At 49.8% G+C, this 11204-nt stretch overlaps 1 long non-coding RNA gene across 1 annotated transcript; it reads right to left on the reverse strand.

Moving 5' to 3' along the window:
- Positions 1-4240: 4240 nt before the first annotated feature.
- Positions 4241-9892, reverse strand: LOC134478288 (uncharacterized). Its single transcript, XR_010050802.1, has 2 exons — positions 9581-9892; positions 4241-5850 (listed from the first exon to the last, which is right to left on the reverse strand). It is a non-coding gene; the product is annotated as an uncharacterized LOC134478288 (long non-coding RNA).
- Positions 9893-11204: the final 1312 nt, after the last annotated feature.

The raw sequence follows: 11204 nt of genomic DNA on the forward strand, positions 1-11204 counted from the left end.
CAGAACATATCGGAGTGCTGGCTTGGTGATCATAAATTTCCTCAGATGTTCTTTGTCATAGAAGTAACTTATTTCTCCATTAATTTTGAAAGATAGTTTTGTGTGGAGGTATATCAGTCTGGGCTGAAAGTCGCTTTCCTTTAGAGCTTGGAGCACTTCACTCCAAGTTCTCCTTTACTTGAGAGTTTGTGCCAAGTCAGCTGTGATCTGATGGGCTTTCCTTTATAGGTGATTTGTTTCTTTTCCCTAATGGCTTTTCAGATTCCATTCTTGTGTTGAATTTCTGAAATCTTGACTATGATGTGCCTGGCTGTAGATTTTTTTTTAATCATTGCTAATTGGAGTTCTTTATGCCTCACTTACTTGTATGTCAAATTCTTTTTCTCCACCAGGGAAGTTTTCTGACATGATGTCTGAGAACAGTTTTTAATGTCATTTGTGGTATCCCCTGCTTGTTCATTGACTCTGATTAATCTTGAGTTACTCATCTTTATCTTATCTAGCAGCTCCTGGATTGATTTCTCATGGTCCCTTGCTATTTTTGAGAAATCCTTCTTTTCCTGGTCGCTAACTGCAAGCCTGTCTACCACATCTGAGGTCCTGTCCTCACACTGGCCTAATCTGCTGTGGATACTTTCAGTAGAATTTTATTCTCCTGGATGTCTGCTTGAACCTGCCTTATGGATCCCATTTCTTTCCTACGCTGAGCATTCATGGCTTCCACAATTTTATTAAGTTCTCCTATTTTTTCTGCACCTGCTCTAGTGCACTGAGCATGCTCTTTGTTTTGGACACCCTCTGGGCAGTTACCTGGGACATTGTATCCGACTTGATTTTTTCCAGAGCTTCATTCAATTGCTTTGCTGTTTCCACTTCAGAAGGCCCCGGGCAGGGGACATCTTTGCCCTGTCCCACCTCACTGCCCACTGGGCTTGCCTTTGATGAACTGGGTATCTGGGGTTGCATCTTGTTTAAGTGTCTTCTTTTCTTTTTTTAGTTTAATTGCTGGGGCATACTTGTAAATTGCTTATGGTGGGTTGCTTTTTTGCTAGTATTTAGGGCCTTTAGGAAATACTGGTTAATTATTTTTTTTTCTTTTTTTTTTTTGTCTTTTTCGTTTTTATCGGTACCAGGGATCGAACTCACGACCGCCTGCTTGCAAGGCAGGTGCTTATGCCGCTGAGCTAAATCCCCAGCCCCCAATACTGGTTAATTAAAGTTCATTGTGTAAAGCAAGTTTAATTTGTTGATAACTGAGTTTTAGAAAGATTAAGTGTCCTGGCAGGGCTACAGCTGGAGCCCTGGGCCGAGGGCTTTCCTGGCATGCAAGGCCCTGGGGTCAATCCCATTACTGTAGAACAAACAAACAAGCTGAGTGTAGTGTCTCTCACCCACGGGCGAGCATTCTGGGAGGCTGAGGCAGGAGGATGGCAAGTTCAAGCCCAGCCCAGGTAACACATGTAACTTAGCAAGACCTTGTCTCAAAATAATAAGCTAAAAAGAAGGAACGAGATGTATTTCAGTGTGAAGCCCCTGAGTTCAATTCTCAGTGCCCCAGGAAGAAACACAAGCACTGGGAACCATGGATCTCTAGCACCCAAAACAAAGAAAATGTCCAGCCCCAAATCACACATGTGCTACACACCACCCCCAGCCTCAGATTTAGATCACAGCCCGCCTGACATCCAAGCAGGACCCCTGGTTCCCCAAAGCGATGCTGGCACCATTGGGAGCTATTTAGACCACCATGAAAACAGGAAAATGGGTGTATGGTTCCTCCTCAGGACTGGGGAGGCTGAAGCAGGAAGATCCTCGCAAGTTTGAGGCCTGACTGAGCTACAAAGTGAGTTCAAGACCAGCCTGGACTGCAAAGCGAGACTCTGCCTCAAAAAAAACACACAACCTTCTAGACTAAAACTCTCGCCGTAGCCTGAGTTACTCTGTGGCGCTGCAATCTGTTTGTTCCTTTCCATAACCTCCACTGGACACCTGGGTCCCATTGCCATGAGCCACTGCCACCCTCTGGACACCCATCGCGACCCCCAGTGTCACTCTAGTGAGGTAAAGGGGGAGTAGCCTTCAGGCCCGCTGGGATCCAGCGTCAGCTCTTGGGGACATGGGGGGGGGGGCGGGTCCAAGAGCAGGGAAGCTGGCAGCCCGGGACCATGACAGACGCAGCCAGCTGCCTACTCCACTCAGGTGCTCTTTAACTCTTGAAGCAGAGGGCTGGCCCTGGCTCAGTTAAGCCCCCCACTGCCCCGGGGGAGGGGGCTGGTGCCCTGCAGCTCCGCCCCATCCCTTGGGCCGGTTTACAAATCGATGATTCCCAGTCCAGCAGGGGGACCCTGGGTGACAGGGACAGAAAAAGGTACAAGACTCACATGCGTGTGCACACACACATGCACATATACCCCCAGGTGTCAGAAAGCCCCCACCTGGCCAGTGCAGAACCCAAGGACGGGCCACGAGGTCTGAGAGCTGGGGAAGGCACCTGGCCGGTCCCAGGCGGGAGCCAGAGCTGCGGACCTTCCTTCTTGGTGGCAGGAGTGATCCCAGCCAGGCCACCCTGGGGCCAACACCACGCTTTCTCTATTCATCTGCTGCTGGACACATGGCCATGGCCACAGCGCAGCTACCATGAGCCATGCTGCTTTAATCATCACAAGGGGCCCACCTATGCCAATAACCATAGAGAAGGTGTTTCAGAGGCGAGGTAGTAGAACTATCATAACATACACATTTCTTTCTTCAGCTTCTCACACTAGTGAGAAATACGATGTTTACACAAGTGCATCTGACTTATCTCACTTAGAATGTGGTCTGGAGGTGCATCCGTTTACCTGTAAAAGTCTCCAGTTTATCCTTTCTTATGGCTGAGTAGTAAGTACTCCACTGTGTAAAAATACCACGTCTTTTTTATCCATTCCTAAGTCAATGGGCATTTATGTTGCTTTCAAGATCTGGCTGTTACAAACTAAGCTGCTATAAACATGGGTACACGTACATCTCTGTGGTACGATGTTTTTATTTATTTATTTTTTGATGTTTTTAATTCTTTTGGGAAAATACCCAGGATGGGAACAGCTGGGTCAAATGGAACCTCTAGTACTAGATTTTTGAGGACTCTCCACACTAAAAAAAAAAATTTTTTTTTAAGAAAAAAATTTTAAAGAAAAAAAATACAATAAAATTCCGAATTCAGAAGAGAAACGAAGCCCAAGGAAATGGTGCTGCTGACCCGCTCCCACAGCCGGCACAATCCCAGGGGGTCGCAAGACTGGGACTTGCTCGCCCTGCACGCTGCACAGCGCGGGACCGCCCGCTGGACAGTAACACCAAAGCACGTGCGCCACACTGCAGTTAAATTATTAAAGCCGCATCTCTGCAGCAGCCCTCAGCGGCTGTGGGTTGCAGCGTGCCCCCCCCCCCCCGCTCCATCGCGCCAGGTGCCCCCCACCGCGGGGTCTGAAACCAGGGCAGCCAAAGTGCGTGGACTTCAAGGCCTTCTGATTCCACCAGCGCTGCTCCCAGCCACAGATTTTTCTTTCTTGAAACAGGATCTCACCATGTAGAGTTGAGGCTCGCCTCAAACTTGAGAAGCTCCCTCCCCTAGCCTCAGCCTCCCCAAATAGGGGCTAGGATTATAGGCATGCACTACCATGGAGTAGATGATTTTTTCTCCCACTGGTGTATGCTTACTACGCATGTGATGCCCATGCTGGGCGTGCCCATGTGCTGAACTACGATTTTACTATGAAGTCCTACACAGCTACAGCAAAAAGATGTTTGAAATCCGGGCACACTGGACTGTGCCCTCGGTGAGTTTATGGATGGTCTCAAACCTTGGCTGCTTACTCACTTGCTTTGTTTTGTTTCATGGTTGTTTGAGACAGGATCTCACTATGTAGTTCAAGGTGACCTTGAACTCACCATGAAGCCCAGGCTGACCTCGAACTTGTAGAGCAACCCTCCTGCCTCAGCCTCCAGAGTTCTGGAATAGAGGCATGTACCACCACGCCTAGCAAAGCTGTTTCTTGTGTACCTGAGTCACAAAATTACTGTGCACCAAGCAAGATGCACACACAGACATACAATTCTTTCATATCAATCACAGCGTAATCTTCACAGGGCCCATATATTTCATGAGCGGTACATCTGGAAATAATTCCAGTGGGCACTGGTCCTCATATGCATGGTGTTGCAGTCAGGGATTGTGTGGAGAACAATTAGAATCAGGACACAGAATTTATATTATTTTATGGTGGTCACTGGGAGTTAACACAAGAAAGTGCAGGAAATCTGTCCAAAACTCTAAAGACCCAGAATATTCAGCCAAGGGCCGGCATCCCACAGCAATATCCTGCATGAGTCCAGATGAAGACCTAGAGCCCATGACAATGCCTCCCACGAGCCCAGCTGGAGGTCAGAGCCCATGACAAGGACTCACACCAGTCTGCTTTACGGATCCATGCTGGGAAGGCCCAAAGGTCAGCAGTGGAAACCAGAGAGTCCATGCCAGCGGGGTGAAGGAGCTGTGCTGGTAGGTTGAGGGTTCTACACTGGAGCTGAGAAGTCACACTCACTACAAGACCAGGGCCGCCCTGAAAAGCACCACAGCCATCCTTAGTGACACAGAGGCCCTGAGCTCCTCTGAAGGTAAGAACAGTCAAGTACATGCCAGGAAGCCAGCATGACGAGTTTCTCCTGGAGACCAAGCAGCACACGTCTTCTCCGGAGCCAGGAAGCGATGCTCGATGTAAGGACCTGAGCTCTCTCAAAGTGAACCACAGCCACTCTCACCAAAAGGTCTCAAGCTCCTCTGATGACAATGGCTGAACTCACACTGGGGAAGCCAGCATGATGAGCTCCTCCAGGAAAACCAGTGGCTTAAACAGCAACACTTAGAAAAACTCACAACACGTAGCTATGCTGTTCCATACCTCTATTTATGCTGGCAACGTCCCTCAGGTGGGCCATCTATGCTCAGCACCACACTGATGTAATCCAGCTGGCATTAAGCTGACCACCAGGTTTTAATCCATAACACATGGGTAGTGGCTATTTATTACTTTCCCATCTTTTTACCATCAGATATTCATTTCTAGTTCTTGTTGTAATCAATCAATGGATGTCCTTGTGTGTACGAATTCTAGTGGCACACATAATTCTAAGGCACAAATTCCTTGAAATGAAATTACAGGATAAAAGGGGCTGATTTTAAAGTTGTAAGACAAATGGGCATTTGCCCTCCACAAGTGTCACCAAACCGTATCTCCTGTGCTAGTATCTGAAAGTTTCCTTTTACATTATCATCTCATGAAACTGGGTGTCACAGCATTTTTAATTTTTGAGGTTTTATAGTTAAAACGGTTTTTCACTGTTCTTCTGTTTATTTCCCTACTTGGAAGGTATAGCAGTCTTTCTGCTTGTCAGCCATTTGTACTTCTTTGTGAACTGTTCTGTTGAGTTTCTCTTCCACTGGTTTGTAGGAACTCCTTGCAGGTTATGGACATCAGCCTTTTAGTCCGTAGACAGAAGTTTCCCTTCAGCCAGCCGCTCGCCTCTGAACTCCTCACAGTGCGTAAAGTAAGTCTACTTCATCAAAGCTGTTGTTGACCTTGTTTTTTTTTAATATCTTAATTATGAATGACCTTTGCCTCTATGCTGTAAAACTACATCATCTATATTTTCTTTTCTGCTACTGAAGACTTAAGTCAATGTTAAGCGTTTTTTCTACTTTGTGATCAATTCTGTTCTCGGTCTTTCCTGCTATCGGGGTGGCAGCTATGCCCCCTGTGGGATGCCAGGCTGTGCCTCCCAGGGCAGGACCTGAGCCAGGCTGGGACAGACCTAGAGGAGGAAAGGAAAGAAACGGCATCTCAGGAAGATGGGGAGTTGGGGAGTTGTCCCTGCAGGGACAAGGAGCCCCGAGACAAGGCACGTGTGCAGACTGACAGGGCCTCAGCTTCAGGTGAAACAGCTGGAGTGAGGGACACAGTGGGCTGAGATGCAGCCAGGAAGTCAGTCAGGACCAGGCTGTGAGGGGACTCGAGAATGCACATGACCCCATGAAGTTCCAAGTCCCTGCTCGCCCAAGAGTCACTCGCAGATGATCTGAGGTGGGGATGTTTGTGAGGATGCAGGAGATGCCAGCCTGGCCAAGGCAATGAGCGTGGAAGGTGGGTGACTGTGGTGCAGGACACCGTGAATCCTTTCCTTTGTTCTTATGGACACTTGGACATTTTCATAGAATGCATTCAAAGTGCCCCAAAAGTCATCTCATGCAGACACTCTTCAGTGATACACATTACCAGGAGGTTTTTGTAGTTGTTATTGCTATCATTATTAGCATTGCTGAATTAACAAATAACACAGATCACAGACTAAGAGACTAGGATTGCATTTGTGATGAGGACAGGATTTTAGAAAACAAAGGGCTGTGGATTTAACTCAGTGACATAAGCACCCGCCTGGAAAGCACGAGGTCATGAGTTCAATACCTGGTTCAAAAAAAGAAAAGAAAACAGGATGCTAATACATTAAGTTCACTTTCAAGGTAGAAGAGTTAAGGACATTATTTTCTATTTTTCTCTGCTGTGTGAATGACATGCATTAATTTTGATCTTTTTAAAATCAGAAAAACACATTTTCACTTAGCAAAAAAGTGTTTTTAAACTCTAGTTATAGAAAAATATGATATAGCTTCATATCAGATGACAATGAAGTAGCTGAAAATAGTATTTAGGAAGAGGATGGTAAGGTGGGGAAATTCCAGTCCTGAATACCAACATGAAAACAGTGTGTAAGCCCATGAGAGACATCATGGTAACTTTACATGACTGAAATGGGACACCAACAGAAAGAGACTGGGAAGGTAAATTATCTAAACGACCGTATTTAGTCAATGGGATCCCATTCGTTCATCTTCCTCCAGCCCCACTTCTCTCTGCTACACACACCCACTCCTGTGATTGAAAATGAGGAAGAGAACTAATACTCCAGCAGCTGGTGCGGGAGAGCAGGGCAGCTCTGTGGGCGGAGCTGGTGCAGCCCCTCTGCTCTGGAGCCACCAACTTCATGAGGCCGAGCTGGGTGCGCCGTGAGTGCCAGCGCCCAGGCTCCAGGGAGCTCGACGGGAGCCAGGCGTCTTAGGAGAAAAATCACTCCAGTAATCTCATACTACAGCCACCAACAGGCTTTTCCCTAGAGGCTTCAGAATGGAGGAAAAGAGAAAGGCAAACACGCAGACAGGCACTTAGGTGCGAGTGAAACATCTCGGCAGTTAGGAATATATCATTTGTTGTTGCTGTGTTTTCTTGGTACCAGGAATCGAACTCAGGACCTTGTGCTTGCCAAGCAGGCGCTTGTGGCACTAAGCTACATCCCTGGCCCTGAATATATATTTGTTCACTTGGAAGTTTCACAAATATCATGTTTGTTTGTTTGTTTTAATTATAACAAATGTCATGTTTTGAATGTTCACGTTGAGGACAGTTTTAAGACTGTGTTGTTTTGGACGTGTGTGTGTGTGTGTGTGTGTGTGTGTGTGCGCTCACATCCCTGTTTTACAGATGCACCAAACTCTCCAGGCTGCTCGTGCTCAGGGCCTCCCAGCATCACTGCCACGGCGGCCGGAATGGGTCCGCATCTCCAGCCTGGACAGAGTGGATCCCGCCGGCTGCACCGGATGCCCTCGCCCTGGTGGAGCGGTACTCAGCCTGGAGCCACAGTCACTTCCTACCTCCTCCTGGCCCTTCCCACAGCCCTGCATGACTGGGGCGTCACCCAGAATATTCTGCGTTCCCCTCCCAAGCAGGAAAGGCAGCTGGATGGAGTTTCCTTCACCAAATAAACTGAAAAACAGACAGATGCTGACATTTTCAAAACGAAGTGATTTTCTGCTCTAAGACTGTGGAAATGTGAGAATTGAAGATGTGTGTGCTCATTCGAGAATGAACAAGGGGTTTGCAAAAGCAGGCGGGGAACATGGTGTCCTCTCCCAAGCGTGTCGGAAACTGGAGCAGCTCAGTGAAGGTCCAAGCCTACTAAACAAGGCTGAGCATTTATCCCTGCTCCTTCCCGCATCTAAGTGGCAGGACCCTGCCCTCCAGCTCCACGCACTGCTGCATGCGTGATTGCCTTCTGGGCATAGTTTTTATTTTAAATGCTGAAAAGAATTCATCTCCCATGGATGCAGAGGGCACTAGCTCAGGGTGGGCAGCAGGGACAGAGGCCGAGGGGGAACAGCAGCACAGACCTGGCCCTGCTCAGGACACTCCCTGTTCCCAGGCTCCTGCTGGGCTCCTACACAACGCCAGGCATGTGCCACACAGCCCTGGTGAGAAGGGGTCCTCTCAGGTCCTCAGAGGAGCGGCCACTGCACCCAGGTGTCCAGGCTCCAGCTCTGTGACACGGCCCCAAAGCCTGCACCAGCGTCACCAAGAGCCCCCCACCCCGAGCTTCACAATGCCAGTCCTTCTGCTCCAAGCTGAGGCAGACAGCATGGTTAAAACCCACACTTCTGGCCAGATGTACTCCTGTAACCCCAGCACTGGGGAAGCTGAGGCAGGAGGATCACCATGAATTTGATGTCAGCCTGGCTAGGTAATGGGTTCAAGGAGTTCAGAACATAGTAGGACCGTGTCTCAAAAAACCTAAAACTAGGGCTGGGGATATAGCTCAGCGGCACAGCGCCTGCCTGGCAGCACAAGGTCCTGAGTTCAATCCTAGCACAAAAAAAAAAGCATCGAGGAAATGCTGAAGTATAGCAAGACCGAATTAGAAACACCACTTTGAACCTTAAATGTAAAATACACTTTCCTATCTAACGTCTTAGGGGTATCTGAACACCGTCCCCTATTAAAAGAAAGCCAGGCTCTGGAAAAGTGGTTGATTTTGGGTCTTGAAAGAGAAAGTGTGAGCTATGCCTGAGATCTTATGCCAGAAATCAAGGAGCTGCCCAACTCTGGTGGAGTCATCACAAAAGGAGAACAACTTGAAGAGGCTGCCACGTGCAGATCTGGGATGATTTCGGCATGAGAAGGAATAACAAGTAAACAAAGGGATTTAGTGAAGTGTCAGGATGTAAAATCAATATATAAAACTCAACGGTATTTCTATACAATAGCAATGAGAAATCTAAAATGTAACTGGGAAAACAATTCCACTTACACTAGCATCAGCATAAAACATCCTTAGGAACACCTGTTTAAAATGTTGAGCCGTGCGTCGTGGCACACACCTGTCATCCCAGCACTCGGGAGGCTGAGGCAGGAGGATTGCTGCAAGTTCGAGACCAGCCTGGGCTACCAACTGAGCTCAAGGCCAGCCTGAACTGTATTGTTTTTTTTGTTTGTTTGTTTGTTTTTTGTTTTGTTTTGTTTTGTTTTGTTTTGTTTTTTTGTATTTTTACCAGTACCAGGGATCCAACTCACAACCACAGGTTTGCAAGGCAGGCGTTTATGCCGCTGGGCTAAATCCCCATCTCCTGAACTGTCTTTTTCAGACAAACTAAGTCGAAGCTCCAGCCCTCACAACAGTGGGTAGCAGCGGTCACCCCATCTCCAAGGCCCCCTCTTACCGACACAGGCGGGCTAGGGTCGCAGTTTTTCCCTACAAATCCCTGGCCTGGATGACAGATTTCACATCCTCCGGCTGGGCGCGCACGGGCGAGGCCGGGACTTGGCCATTCTCCACGCGGCCCGCGCCTGCCTCCTCCTCCCTCTGCGTGATCCGAGCCAGCGCAGCTCACTGCAGTTTCCGTAGTTTGCACAATGTGACGGTGCTTCAGCTCCAGAGCGCCCTCTTCGCCTGCGATGCAGAAGTACAGCTTTGGGGGCTGGACAGCTTCTTCGCGGGTGGTTTTGGGGAGAATGTGCCTCCGATGTCAGGAAACTCGTTTTTCTGTCTTAAATCTCACTCAATCCTCTCCTCTCCTCATTAGCTAAACCCCAGGCGCTCTCTCTTCTTTCAAGCCGGCTTGTTCTCTCACACACACCTGGGATCCCAGCACTGGGGAGGCTGAAGCAGGAGGTTGTGGGGAGCTCAAGGCCAGCCTGGACTGCACAGAGACACTGTCTCAAAAAACAAAGCAGACTAAGAAAGACATCCTGTCCAAGCCCTTTCATTCCATGGTGACAGTGGTGGATCCGCGGAGCCTGAGACAGGACCCCACTGCGCCTCCTCCCTGAGGAATCCCACCGGGCTCTCAGCTCCCCGCTGCCCAGGGCTCCGCCGCGGCTCCTCGGGGCTGGAGTATGTAACGGGGGCGCGAGGGGCGCCCCACCCCATGCCGGGTAGGTGAGGGTTAGTGCGGTGAGATGCGCTCAGAGGACAGGACAGGCGCCTACCGCGGCCTCTGCATTCTCAGCGCCCAGCTGGAGCTCCTCAGTGCCCAGTGCCGGCTGCAAATCTGCCAGCGAGGCCTCTGCACCGCTCTGCGTCCGGGCGGTCGTGGGGGCTCTGAGCGCCAGCCTCCGGCTGTGGGCAGCAGAGGCTCCCCGGTCATCAGGTGCATCTCCACCAGCACCACGTGCAGGGCGAGAGGCACTGCTCTGGCCCCAGTGGGTGCGCACTGCGGCCTCTCTGCCTGGGATCACTGCCCCTCAGAGAAATCAATCACGCCCCTCCCCAGCATGTGCTGCGAATGGGGGCCTCCGGGCTGTGCAGGGGACCTGGTCACCACTCAGATCCCGTGGTCCTGGATGGGACTCGGGAAGAGTCAGGCCAGGACACGGCAGGCCAAGCTCACGGGGCCTGGTCACCCGCTGTTCTCCAGCGCCCGGCTGAGGCTCAGTCCGAGTGACCGCTCCAGACCTGTGTGACTATCTCCTGCCACAAGCACGTGTATGCACACACGTACACACACATGGCTTAAAGGGCATTCTCTGGTATGGTGCAGCTCCCAATTCATCCCTGAATTCCACATACCCACAGGAGGAAAGGGACAGGGAACTTGTCACCTGCCGCTCACCCAGGACACAGGCAGGATCGCTGGTGTTCACAAATTCCCACGGTGCCCCGCACAGCCCTGTCAAGGTCAGGAGGTGCCCCTCCCTCAGCCCCATGCATTCCAGGCCTCACTTTGGGGACCTGGAACCATCCCTGCTTGTCTCCTCTGAGCCGGAATCCAAGTCAGTCTGCATGGAGCCAGGAGCCATGTCTGGGCTGTAGGAAGCTCAGTTTAACACTTTTTTTTTTTTTTT

The sequence above is a fragment of the Cavia porcellus genome, unplaced genomic scaffold (assembly GCF_034190915.1).
Source record: "Cavia porcellus strain 051 isolate PalLab524CR breed Dunkin Hartley unplaced genomic scaffold, mCavPor4.1 scaffold_1, whole genome shotgun sequence".
In the NCBI taxonomy this organism is placed as follows: Eukaryota; Metazoa; Chordata; class Mammalia; order Rodentia; family Caviidae; genus Cavia; species Cavia porcellus.